The sequence below is a fragment of the Zosterops lateralis genome (genome assembly GCF_965231275.1).
Source record: "Zosterops lateralis genome assembly, chromosome: 1".
Lineage (NCBI taxonomy): Eukaryota > Metazoa > Chordata > Aves > Passeriformes > Zosteropidae > Zosterops > Zosterops lateralis.
Window position 1 is genome coordinate 132,726,574 of NC_139762.1, and position 4,687 is coordinate 132,731,260.

Here is a 4,687-nt window from a genome sequence, read left to right on the forward strand (position 1 = left end):
CGCAGCGCGGCGCTGGGAGCGGAAGGCACGGCGGACACAGACAGACAGAGCCGGAGAGGGCCGGGGGCTGCGACAGCGGCGGGCGGAGGCGGGAGCGCGGCCGGAGAGCTCAGGCGAGCCAGCAAAGACACAGCGCAAGAAGAAGAGAGGGCCGGCGCCGGCAGCGCTTTTATAGAGCGGGAGGGCGGGAGGGGAGGGACCAGGGCTGGCGTCACCGCTCCGGGGGCGGGAGCGCCGCCTTCCCCGCCGGGGCCGCTCAGCCCGGCACTGGGGAGAAAGGGTGTCCCCGGCGTGTGTCCCCTGGTTGGCCCCGAGGGTGCTGCAGGAGCCATCAGATCTTTGGTTAGCCCCAGACACAAGCCAAAGCAGGGACACCGCCAGCATCCCCTCTGGCATCCCGGGCAGGTGGTCACCATACGTGTCTTCACACGGTATTGGGGTCTGAGCTTCTGTCATTGCTTCCGTTTACCCCAGACTTATTCTTTGAGCAGGTGGAAAAAGAGCCCAGGGTTTTAATGGTCAGCCAGAGGCCTCCTTCACCGGGTTAATAACAGCCTGACAGCTCGCCCTGATCCCCCGGGCATTGATAAGCTGCTCGTAATGCTCACCAGATGAAAGTAAGTACACCGCATAACTGGCGGCCTCAGTCTCCCAGCAATTCCAGGCCTTCAAGAATCCTGTGAGTAAATACATGAATGGAAGGCTTTAGCTGACCCGTACGATTCACACGGTTTCACTGAAGCTCTGGGACATCTTCAGCACACCTCAAAGCCTTTTGTTCTTTCTTAACACTCTTATGAGGGAGCGTTGCTCGGCTGCAAGTGGAAGAGAGCCACTCGGAGATGAGATGCCTCAGTTAAAAGTCACAAAACTGTTTCATGGTGGAGCTGTGGATGAGCGCTGATCTACCAGCCTGGCTCTCCCATGTCAATTTTACTAAACCACACAGGGCTGCTTTTAAAAAAAAAATCATTCCAGCAATCACAATTCTTTCCAGACACTAAAATATGTAGTTATGCAGTTGACTGAAACCCACCAAAAAATTTAGCATTTTCTTCTGGAAAGTACTTCTTCCTCTCAGGGCACATTTATTTTCTTTTTAAAAGATACGCAAGTACAGTTTGCATATTTTTTTTCCAAAGCAAATTTAGGTTTGTTTACTTTTATAGCTGAGAGAATTTAGAAAAGGAGTGAATAGATACACATCTGTCATCTCTTCAGAGAAAGAATGGGACTGAGGTTCTGCAGCACACAGAGATGGAATTTGTTTACTCTTTTCATCTATTCTCATCATTCTCTTTTGCAAATAATTTTAAATGAGGAGGAAGTGAACTGAGAAATATATGCAGTCTTATTATCATGTTTCCTTTTTCATGATATCAGCACTAGCAGGTTATGGATGAAGTTAGTAAAAGCGGGTATATTGATTAGGAAATCAGAAAACCTCTTACATACACTTGTAACAAACGCTGTATTGAAAACCAAAAATTCAAGTATGCAGTTTTTTCAGGTGTGTTCTGTGTTACACCCTTCATCAGTGACTTACCTGTATTTTGAGTCCCCATTCCAGAATGCAAGTGCAGGAGGGGGGATCAGATTATATTAAAAACAAAACAAAATCAAACTCAAAAACAAACTAACAAAAACAAAGTACCCAAACCAGAAAAAGCTATAGAGAGATAGGAAGAGAAATTTGGGCAGAGCTTGGTTATGGCACAGTAATTGTGAATCATTAACAGGCAAAGAAAGGAGGAAGGGATACAGGGGAGGACAAAGGTTATAGCCATATATACAGAAGAGCAATCCAGAAGGCTGTATTCATTAGGAAGGCAGATTTTTCAAAACACATCTTTGGAAGGGATATAAATTAGGAAAAGGACTTGACTAGTTTGGAGATGTTACTATGTATTTTATATATGTTCTTAGACGTCTCCTGTTTGGAATACTTAAAGATATCCCAATGATATATGAGTGAACTCATATATCATGTTACTGCCACGCTCATCTTCCCAGGAGAATTTTTATTTTGGTAGGTAGGGGATGTTTTTAATATTCTTATTGGGAGTAAGAAAACAGATGGACTATTTAAGAGGAGTGCGTAGTCACATAGGACAGGAAAAAGAACTTCAGTTTGATATGCAATTAATTGGGGGATCTGTCAACTATTTTAAAAATGCATGGAGGGAGGGAGGATTTCCTGCTAGTGAAGGAAGCAACGCTTGAAAACAGAAACATAAACTTCATCCTCTCACATCTGCTAGAAAAAGAAGAGTGGCACACTTTTAGAGAGAGTACAAGACTGAACTATATAGTCACTTTATACAACATGAGAAAAAAATGATGGATGAATGCTTTATACAGTGTTTGTGCTACCACAGGTGATATTAATCAGAACTAGAAAACTGATGCCACAGCTCAATGTGTGTGTATATATATATATGTATATATATATATATATATATTAGCAGTCCTGTTTTGTCTGGAGAGGCAAAATATAAAAAAAAGCTTACATAAAATTTCCTTCTGCCTCATTTCTCTGCACTCAGTTTTAATACTTGGATTCCTAACACTGTATGGCTCCAATAGCCACATTTCATAGGTTAGCAGAGCAAAAATTTACATTTTCTGCTCCAAAGATAGAAAGTCAGCAAAGCACAAAATGCACCTCCAGCTCTGAGTTCCCTTAACTTCCAGCTGTGAGGCATTTCTACCCCATTTTGTTGGGTTTTTTTTGGTTTTTTTTTTTTTGCCTCCACACTTTCTTTTCAGTGTAGTTCACAGTTGGATGTAGACAAAATCAGGTGTTATCCCTATGACGCAGATAAACCGGAGCAGGAAAGACATCCTTCCCCACCTCATCTTTTGGAGTGCAAAAAATACTCACTAATGAGGCAACCCGGTGGTCAGGATCTCCAGATTGGTTTGGACAGATGTCTGAGGGCTGCACGGCCTGATGACCTTCCCTTCTAATCCCAACTATTTCCTTCTCTTAAGGATGCCTTCCTAAGGGCTCTTTTCTACTCTGGTTCTCCCATTTCCTCTCCCTCTTGGATGCACCCTCTATCACCACTCATCAGCAGCGGGGTTGGATTCCACTCCTGCAGTGAGAGAATGAGATTATTTCCTCCTCCGTCTCCTCTTCCTCTTCCCCCACTGCTGCCAACTCCTGCAGCGGTCAGTGTTTTTTCTTAAAGCCTCAGGTGCAGGAATTATGTGATTACGCAGGAATTTCATCTTCCATTGAGAATAAAATGTTCCTAGCTGCTGCAAACTCAGTGCAACATAAGACAAATATAAATAATGATCCACCTTCCAATGTAGGAAAAAGGTTGCTTCAATTTCTGAATGCTTGGACTTGAGAGTATGTTCTCTGTTCCGTCTCTTTTTACATGCAGTGGGGCTCGATATAGTTGACACTGGGTATAGATAAAAATCTGTAACCATCCAGCTGGAGCACTCAGCTCTTGGGGTGGGAGGAAAGAATCAGTCCAAAGGACATTTTTGTCTGAGCTGCTTAGGGTAGGAGGGCTTGTGCAAAGGGAAGAGGCACAAGAAAAGAAAATGAAGGCTGTGCTAGCTCTGGATCCCTCATACCCAAAATGACATAGAAATACTATAACTTCAGTAGTCTCTCTTTCTAATAAAATTGCCTGTATAAATAGGACCTTGTAGTAGTAGTATCAATTGATACTTTGATCTTCAGACCTTTTTTATTGCTGCATACTTTGGAGCTATCACTGTTCCAGTCAGTTGACAGAAATGCTGATAACCAGCTGGAGGATCATTCATAATTATTAAAAGCTCAGAGGGGATGGGAGGAAAGACATCTCTGCCTTAACTCACAGGGACAGTCACCTTTCGCCTATATTTACTGACCACTTTTCTGGATCAAAACAACTGGGGCAAAAATAAGGTTCCACCTTTCTTTCTATTGACTCATATTGATCTCATATTCACACCAAGTAGTTTACACAAAGTTAATGGAAACATCCGCTCAAAGCACTACATAAAGTCATCCCAAGTAAGTAAAATTAAATCTGAGTTGTTTTACAAACTCAAGGAAAAAGAGGGAAAGAGCAAGAGAAAAGTCAGTCTCAGTTTAGGAGTATTCAGTGATTTACCATAAACTGATTGCAGTTCTATGCTAGAATGATGTCAACTCCAAAAAATCTAGACTGGATGGGCAGAAACTAAGAGAAAGGAACCAGCCAGGAACCAAGTGTCATACCAGTGCTCACTCGCTCCCTCACCAGAGGGATTGGGAGAGAATCAGAAAGGCAAGAGCTGGAGAACTCCTGGTTTGAGATAAAGACAGTTTACTAGGTAAAGCAAAAGCCACTCACACAAGCAAAGCAAAACAAGAAAAGAAGAGAATGAGTCACTGCTTCCTAGGGGCAGGCAGATGTTCAGCCATGTCCAGGACAGCAAGGCTCCATCAGATGTAATGGTTACTTGGGAAGACAAATGCTGTCACTCCAAATGTGTCCCCCTCCCTCTTTCTTCCCCCCACTTTTTTTACTGAACATGCTTTGGTCAGTTTGGACCACCTGTCCCGGCTGCGTCTTCTCTCAGTCTCCCATGAACCCCCAGCTTCCCTGCCAGCATGGCTGTGTAAGCACAGCTCAGCAATAACAAAAATACCACTATATTTGCAAGCCCTGTGTTCAGCAGAAATCCAAATCATAGC